We start from the raw sequence: 10,148 nt of genomic DNA on the forward strand, positions 1-10,148 counted from the left end.
CGTACTGCACGGCCTGTCGCCGTGCCTAGCCTACTCAGACGACCTACAGATCATCCACGGTGTCCTATGGTCTGAGATTTGCTGAGATCTCATCGGAATTTTTCATAAATCCGATTGAAATTTTCTAGGGTTTGGTTGATATAACGTCGAGATTTCTCCAATCTCCGTTCATATTTGGTTCCCCAGTTGGACCCCCGTGTTTCCCACGATCGATAGCCTCCTAGAACACGGCCACCTACAGTGGCGGCGCTCCGGCAACCGTTCCCAGCAAAAGCTGGGGTGTTCCTGGTTCCAACCCGAACCCTATTGGGCTCCAGCCTCTCGGCCCGTGTAACAAAAGAAAAAAAACAATTTTTTTTTGCTAGGCTCGCTTGCAGCGGCCCAGCCCACAAAGAAAACAATTTGTTTTTTTATTTTTCCTGGGCTCGCCTGCAGCGGCCCATATCGAAAAAAAGAGAAATTTTTTTTAGGGCTGCACACAGCAGCCCCTTCCCTTCTCACCCCGTGGGCCTGCAGCCTACACCCTGGGGTCTTCGGCCTATATTTTTAGACCCCGAGATTTTATTATTTAATTTTTTTTAAATAATATGGGTTTTTATATTTTCACCCACACTTTAATTTGGCCCCGAAGACCAAAAATAAATTAATTCACTTATCATTATACAATATTTCTGCATATATTCTTTGCATATTTGTTTGCATATATATTTGTGTTTGCCTGCAGGAATATATGAACCTGAAGTTCATAATTACTTTGAAACCCGAAGTTTCTTATACACATGCCTTGTTAGAAAACCCGAAGTTTTCACTTAAACATATCACCCATGAAAACCCGAAGTTTTTCATGCAAAATTCAACCAATACATGTCTATTAGAACCTGTATGTTCTACTCCTATGTGAATGGATTGATTTTTCTCCATTACACTAACCACATCTTGTCCATCTATTTTGTGATAGGAACATGTCGAACTTGAACAAACTCGACTTCACCGCTTTGGAGGTTTCTGGAAGGAACTACCTCAAGTGGGTTCAAGATGTGAAGCTCCACCTCACTGCAAAGAACTTGCGTCCTGCTATTGAAGAAGCAACAGATAAACATGTTGGCGAGGCTGAAAAAGCCACTGCTATGATCTTCATCCGAAGACATATCCATGACGCCCTACAAACTGAGTACCTTGCTGAGGAGGATCCACGTGCATTATGGGTCGCTTTGGCTGATCGTTTCGATCACCAAAATGACATATTCTTGCCTGAAGCAAGACACGACTGGCAGCACTTGCGCTTCCAAGACTTTAAGTCTGTGAATGAATATAATTCTGAAGTTTGTCGAATCCGATCACTTCTCAAGTTTTGCAATGAAACTTTGACTGAAGAGGATCTCCTGGAGAAGACATACTCGACCTTCTCTGCTTCTAATATTGTCCTGCAGCAACAATATAGAGCTCAGAAGTTCACTAAGTTCTCGGATTTGATCTCTGTTTTACTTCTTGCTGAAAAGCAGAACCAGCTGTTGATGAAGAATCATCAAGCTCGACCTACTGGGGCTACTGCTGTGCCTGAAACACATTATAGCACTAATCAGCACCCAAAACGCCAAAAGAGGCGTGGTAAGGGCGGCCAGAAGCCATCCCACCAAGGTCAACAGAGCCAAGGCCCATCCAAGGGAGGAAACAAAGCCCAGAAGCGCCCAAACCTCGCTCCCAAGGCCCCGAACTTCAAGAATAAGGGCAAAGCACCTGCCACAATGAATGACGATATGTGCTATTGTTGTGGTTCCAAGGACCATTGGTCCCGCATTTGCCGTGCTCCCAAGAAGGTTGTGGATGCATATCATTCTCGTCGTACGAAGTTTGAATCAAACTTCCTGCAAGTGGACGAACCGGAGACTACAAAGATGGAGGTTTCTGATTTTCAGGAGGATACCACTCCTATGGAAGATTAGAATCTTAGACATAGACTTATTTTTCAGATAAAATAAGACAATTGGGGCCGAATTCCACCTTGTGGCCGAACCCCACCTTGTTTTTTGGTTGATTTTGAACAATTTTCCTTTATGTTTTGGATTATTAGTTGGCGATTTATTTTGGATATTAAGTTTTTAATCCTTGAATAAATGAAATTATTTTGAATTGATACTTGTTTTTATAAACTTTTATGCATGTGACCGATTCAAATTAATTTTTCATTCTAGGTATGACTAGTGGGAAAGTTAGTTGTCTGGCAGATAGTGCAACCACGCATACTGTTTTGCGTGAACACATCTATTTCACTAACTTCGTACCTAAGAATGCACCTCTGACAACTCTTTCAGGCCCATCCAACCTGATCGAAGGATACGGTAAGGCACGTATAATGTTGTCCAATGGTACAATCTTGACCATTGCTGAGGCACTCTATTCTCCACGTTCCGGAAGAACGTTACTCAGTTTCAAGGACATTAGAGATAACAATTACCACGCTGAAACCCACGTAGAAAACGGAGTTGAATTTCTGTGCGTAACTTCCTACGAATATGGCCAGAAGCGTATTCTAGAGAAGATGGAGCGTAACCCGAGTGGTCTGTATACTACGACCATACGCCCCATAGAATGCCACTATGTGGCCGGCCCTACCACAGGGACCGCGCACGAAATTACACTTTGACATGATCGTTTGGGACATCCTGGACGAATAGCGATGCGCCGTATCCTCAAAACTTCACACGGGCATCCACTAACCCGAAGCTTAGGTTCGATCCATGAAATTGCATGTCAAACATGTTCTATGGGAAAGCTTATTACTAAGCCTTCTTATGACAAGATTCGTTCGAATCCTCCCATTTTTCTACAACGGATTCAGGGGGACATTTGTGGACCGATTCAACCTCCCTGCGGACCATTTAGATATTTTATGGTTTTGGTTGACGCTTCTACACATTGGTCACACGTGTGCTTGTTGTCCACAAGGAACGCTGCATTCTCCAAACTGTTGGCTCAGGTTATCAAGCTCAGGGCTCACCACCCTGATTATCCGATCAAATCTATTCGATTGGATAATGCTGGAGAATTCACATCTAAAACTTTTGATGACTATTGCATGTCGGTTGGGGTTGAAGTTGAACATCCTGTACCCCATGTTCACACCCAGAACGGCCTGGCAGAGGCTTTCATTAAGCGTTTACAAATGATTGCTCGATCGTTGGTCATACGTACCAAGCTCCCGATCGCTGCTTGGGGCCATGCAATATTGCACGCAGCAAAGTTGGTCCGCCTGAGGCCTGTTGCGACACAACCATTTAGTGCCCTTCAGTTGGTCACCGGATGCGAACCCGACATATCGCATCTGCGCGTTTTTGGTTGTGCGGTCTATGTGCCGATCTCGCCGCCCTTACGTACAAAAATGGGGCCTCAGCGAAGGATGAGAATCTATGTCGGATATGATTCTCCTTCGATTATTCGTTACTTAGAACCTTTGACAGGCGATCTGTTTACCGCTCGTTTCGCGGATTGTCACTTCTATGAGACAGTCTTCCCGTCGTTAGGGGGAGATAAGAACGTCAACGTTCCTAATGACCGACGCGAATTATCATGGACGACTCCCACTTTGTCTCATTTAGATCCCCGCACCGCTCAGTCTGAAGCTGAAGTGCAGCGCATATTAGCTATCCAGAGCATAGCTCAGAGCATGCCAGATGCTTTCACCGATCTAGCGCGTGTGACAAGATCACATATTCCAGCTGCGAATACGCCTGCAAAGATGGATGTACCAAATGTACGACGGACTACCCTCCTGGAAGCCCAGGACGCCAATTCTGGTAATCCACGTACATTAGCGGCTAGCCAATCATCTGCCCCTACACAAAAGCGTGGCAGACCCCTTGGTTCAAAGGATTCACACCCCCGGAAGAGGAAAACCACGGCACAAGGTCCTGAAGAGCCTACCGTGAATCCGACTATCGCTTACTCATTTTACCCAACTCATGAGGAAATTCTAGATTATGGAAGCGTCCTTGAAGAGACGAATCCTCCTCCCGAGAATCGTGAGATTTCGGTCTATTATGCTAGCTTAGATGATGTGTGGCGTAGAAATGAAATGATTGTCGACGATGCATTAGCATTTGCAGTAGCTACTGAGATCATGTTGAGCGATGACATTGAACCGCGTTCCGTTGATGAATGTCGACGTAGAGCTGATTGGTCAAACTGGAAACAAGCAATCCAAGTCGAACTTGATTCACTTGCGAAACGTAAGGTGTTTGGACCTGTAGTTCCTACTCCTCCACATGTGAAGCCCGTTGGCTACAAGTGGGTTTTCGTTCGGAAGCGTAATGAGAAGAACGAAATTGTGCGTTACAAAGCTCGTCTTGTAGCACAAGGTTTCTCACAACGCCCCGGGATTGACTATGACGAAACTTACTCACCCGTTATGGATGTGATTACTTTTCGATACCTTATCAGTTTGGTAGTTTCCGAAAAACTGGATATGCAGCTGATGGACGTAGTAACCGCGTATCTCTATGGGGATCTTGATACGGAAATTTATATGAAAGTTCCCGAAGGACTTACATTGACTGGTTCAAATATTTCCAAACCCCGGAACACGCTCTCAATTCGGCTGAGGCGTTCACTATACGGTTTGAAACAATCCGGAAGAATGTGGTATAACCGTTTAAGTGAGTATTTGACTAGTCAGGGATATGTGAATAACGAACTATGCCCTTGTGTGTTCATTAAGAAGTCACATTCCGGATTTACGATTGTTGCAGTATATGTCGATGACATGAATCTCATCGGAACTCCTGAAGAGCTCGCGAGAACTGCTTCGCACCTGAAGTCAGAATTTGAGATGAAAGATCTAGGTAAGACTCGATACTGTCTCGGTCTCGAGATAGAGCATTGTTCGGATGGAATCCTAGTACATCAATCGAACTACACCCAGAAGGTGTTGCGCCGTTTTAATGAGGATAAAGCGAAGCCTTCGAGTACTCCTATGGTCGTTCGTACGCTAGATGCAACTCGGGAATGCTTTTGGTTGAAGGCAGTAGTGGGCCATATTCGAAGCTCCTGTGATCTTCATCCCGCCATTAATGCCCCGACGACGATTTTTGAAGACAACGCAGCTTGCATCGAACAGCTCAAGAAGGGTTACATCAAAGGAGACAACACCAAGCATATTGCGCCAAAGTTCTTCTTTACACATCAACAACAAGAGCATCAGAAGATTGAAGTCACGCAAATCCGATCACAAGACAATCTGGCCGACCTCTTCACCAAATCACTACCGAATGCGACGTTTCAGAAGCTTGTTCATGGAATTGGTATGCGTAAACTTTCTGAGTTGTAACTTTGCTATTTCTCTTTGGAATTATGTCAAACTCAGGGGGAGTATCTTCTAGATACTTGCTTGATCTTAATGTACTCTTTTTCCCTACGATTAGGAGCATTTTTCCCACTGGGTTTTTGCTACCTAACTAGGTTTTAACGAGGCACCCACCTTGGGCTGGTCATATCCCTGATGACGTCCTGTAGACGTTTCTTTTGACTTTGCATTTCTCACGCATTTTTCCTTAGACTATGGATTTTGTCCCTACTTGGGTTTTTGCCATAGCCTTAGGGTTTTTAGTGAGACTTACTACTTATGCAAGTTCCTACCTTATTGAGAATAAGCGTTGTTCCTTGGAATCAGTGCTGACGAGTCGACTTCCTCAACTTCTGCATGATGCTGAACCTACCTTGAGTATTTACCCACTCAAGGGGGAGTGTTGTAAACATTCCTAGTTTAAGTATGATTGTGTAAATCCTAGATAAGATTTGATTCTAGTTATCCTTTCCTATTACAACTTGTATTACTTGGAGGAGAAGAAATATCTTCTCTCCCTTTACTACTATAAATAAAGGCACAATGTAGGAGGGATAACAACACACACATTCCCCTACAATTCTACAAACACACATCTCTCTCCTCTCTCTCTGCCGCCGGCCCTAGTCCCTCTGTCAGATAAAATAGACCACAACAATGACAATATTTTTTATTTCTTATTTGGAAAAATTCATGATAGTATTAAAATTGTCATTCTACACATTTATCGTACACTAAATGGTCCAACACAGTTAGATTCGACCGGTCGACAATTTTTGGCTGAATTCGGACATGTTAGAAGGATTGCATGGAAGAGAGAGTTGTTGTGCGGCAGGGGAAAGGTCGAGACATAGACAATGATGGCTGAGATCTTGGAGTTTTCATTGTGGGTGGCACGGGAGGTGGCGGTGGGGTTGGGGAGTGTAGAGGTTAGGGTTTTGGAGAGATAGGGTGGCCGGAGTTTCTTGGTGAGAAATTTTATTTTTGGTTTTAGTTGGGTGTAAAAAGAGAATAAATGAATTTGAATAAAATTTCCCTATCAAAATAAGTACTTAAAAAAAGCATCTCACACTGCTTGCATGTGTCTAAACTACTTCACATTTGATCAATATGTTGTTTATTATAAAATAATGTAAAAAAGTCAATTGCCACACACGTGAAAATGCAAAGCTATTATCTCTATTAATCTCTATTAATTAATGAAACTCTCTTTGTCAACCAAAAGAAGGTGAAAAGACTACTTAATCTTCTATCACACAAAAAAAATGATGGGCAACAATGTAATTTCATAGGTCCAAATTTTACTGTTTTTTATTAAAGCCTCACTTACAGATGATGTTAAAATACCTCCAATATAAAATTAAAAAAATAAAAAACCAAAAACAAAAACCTCCCACTCCTCCCATATTCTCTCTCTCCCTCTCTCCTCATTTTCTAAAACAATGTGTTCATATACATAAAATGTGTAGTCAAATGCTAGTATATATAAAAAGAAACATTGGAAGATGATGGATATGTTCTTAGGGAAATGAAACAAACACATTATTCCTTTTCTTTTGCACACTTTTCCTATTTTCTCTCCCGACCCTCCTTTGTTTTTTGTTTTTTTTAAATTTAAAATCCAAAAATAAGGAGAGGTGTGTAGAGAAAGAAATAAAGGTGTAAACTTAAACAAAGATTAAACCCTAAGTAATCGGGGTCATGGTCCAATTTTAATAATTTCACGTACGTACGAACTGGAGGAAGCATTAGAACTAAACAAAGATTAAGGATTCCATTTGTAACTGAAAATGAAGGTCAAGGGTTATCAAGGGTTCCACTTGCATATGCACATTGCATTTCTGACAGTTGACACATGGCGTTGGGTGCATTTCGCACTTTGTAAAGATTCCTAGACAAAATAATATCCCCATTAGCCTTCAATTGTGGGGATGGGAATTGGGAAACAAAAGATTCCTTACTTATGTTTTAACTGTCTTGTGTATATATGAGATTAGGATTCGGGAACATATATTTTTATGTATATTTTTGTGGCTCTCATTCTGTAACTTCTTTCAAGGATTTGAATCATTTATATTTTAATTCATCATTCATAGATCATTTTTGTAACTATTAAGACATTCATTTGCAATGGAGGAAATTAATGAATACGGCTACACAAAGAAATACTAAACTTAACCTAATGATCATATGACTTTGGATCTGAGTTGGTTTTTCAGAGATAATATCTAAGAGATGACATAAAAGATGAGCGGTTGAATTATTGAAATACATTACAGGATGAACCTCACATAACATGTATCAAAATGTGTGTAAAAAGTTTGTGTCTACGGGTCTTAACTCATATGAGTTTTAAGTATTTAGAGTTGACTTGAATGATATTTGAAGGTGGGGTGGGTGGTGATAGGTTATGCTAGTCCTCTCACATGTTACAAGTCACAGCACATCAATAATGGTTATTGTTTTTCCATTTTCAATAATGGTTATCATTAGGACTGAAGTAGAAATTCATCTGATCGAAATCTCACGTTTTTTAGGAAAATTATCTCCACACATTTTTTTCTCTTCTACGCATTTTTATTTTAAAATGTCCAATTCTTTGATTTTGCATTTATAATAACCTTACTAATTCCTTATTATTTTCTTATTTAATTTTATACGAGTGTTAATATGATTGACACAATAGAGTAGTCACAGACTTAATCACCACAAAGCAGACTATTATTGACGTAATAGAGTAGAAAAATAAAAAGAGGGAGCAGAGGGTGGGGGGGGGGGGGGAGGAAAAGCAGAAGTGCTTCTCCGTCCTCCTCTTTCTACGACAACTTTTCTTTGGAGGCTAGTTAAAAAATATAATGATTTACCAGAAAAAAAAATGTTAAGAAAGGCTCGAATTTTTTTTCTTAAAAATAATAGATTTCATATTTGATAATTGATATATTTTTTAGCAATCCGACATTTTACACTACTTGAGGAATACAATTTGAACTCCATTGCAAATACTAACCTACGTTTGCACTGCAATAATTGATCACTCAAGAAAAAGATCTAGACCGTATTAACTTACCTGAATTGCTACGAGCTTAATCTATTTTTTTGAGGTAGCTAAGAGCTTAGTTTTATATAAGGACAAGATTGAATGAAAATGATCTTTGAAATTTTGGATGGGGACACCTTGAAGTGATGAGTGGTCCATGAATGATGAGTGATGACCCCCTAAATATGTGGTTAAACTAATATAAGTATTTAAATGGAAAGAAAAGGAAGTTAGATGGTTCATGGTTGGGAGGACATTAGTCATTAGCCATTAGAGGGGCTTTAAGGGCGTGGTCTCTCCTTCCCATAAATTTATACACCAATTATTTCCTGCATGCTGTGACTTCCTTTAGTTTATCAACATTCATAGTAATTGCAGAACTAGCCACATCATTACTTAATATCATTTTTCTTAGGTAATATATTTAATGGATACATAAGTTGGTCAGAGCCATGTGTTCCGTTCTTTGCATTCAACTTCAAATTCCGTTGTTCTTGCTTTTAGATGAAGGGTAGTGCTAGGAAAACTAAATTTGTAAACGAAATTTACAACTAAATAATGTATCACCAATATGAATGAGCATGTTTATTAACACTTAAGTAATCCATTCATTAACTTCTATGTCATTTAGTTTACAAAATTTTATCTACAAATTTAGTTTCCTAACATTACTCTTACATGAATTATCTAGCCATCGTTAGAGTAATTATCTAGCTATTGTTTGTCAAAAAAAAAAAAAAAATTAATAGATTTAACAATACTTCTGTTTTGTTCTTTATTTTTGGTCTTACATCTTTTCTTTTCTGATGAAGTTAACCAAAATAATTCTGGAAATTACAACTTAATATTCGGGGCAGATGCTGCAGGAAGACAAAAGGAACCAATAATCAAGAGTAAAAGGGAATGAGACTAATCAGTCCCTGGCCGTCAACCACACACCGTTGGCACTAATTAACCATACACCTAAAAACAATTTAACGTTTGAGTTCTTGGTCAAATGATATCTTCTGCAGTATTATGTGCACTGCTTCCTCCAGGATGCCGGATGAAACAATTCTAGGACCCTTTTTTTTTTTTTGGGTGGAAGAGCTTAATTATTTTGTTTATTTGTACAAGTGATATCAGGCGAAAAAATAATTAAACATAAGAGTATAATTATTTCTTACTACTGAAATACAAGCCATTTGCATATTATTTCTTACTACTGAAATACAAGTCATTTGCATATTGATACACAACTTATTCTGCTATCCCTAATTCTCTAGGTAGGTGATTCTCACAGGTAACACGTTAATTAGGAGATGATGAATTTGGATTTTATATAGTACTTTAAACAATTTTCTTTTTCAACAATTATGGGTTATGAAATTGAACTCGAACTTCTTTTAGCAAGTGAAAATTGAGAGCAAGGACTTGAGTTTTAAGATTTAAGAATAACAACAACAACAACAAAATCTTTTTCCACTATGTATGGTCGGCTGTATGAATTATAAAATGTCATTACGCTCGATTTTGTGCTACGTATTCCGTTAGCTCCAAGCACTCCATGTCTCTTCTTAGAGTCATTTTCCAAGTCTTCATAGATCTCCCTCTACCCTTATGCCCTGAACCTCTATCTCATCCTCACATCTTCTAACCGAAGGATCTATAGGTCTTCTATTCACATGTCTGAACTGCCTTAACCGATTTTCTCTCATCTTATTTTCAATTGGGGCTACGCTTATTTTACCTCGGAGATTCTCGTTCCTAATCGTGTCCTTTCTCGTGTGCCCA

Source organism: Malus domestica, chromosome 15 (assembly GCF_042453785.1).
Source record: "Malus domestica chromosome 15, GDT2T_hap1".
Lineage (NCBI taxonomy): Eukaryota > Viridiplantae > Streptophyta > Magnoliopsida > Rosales > Rosaceae > Malus > Malus domestica.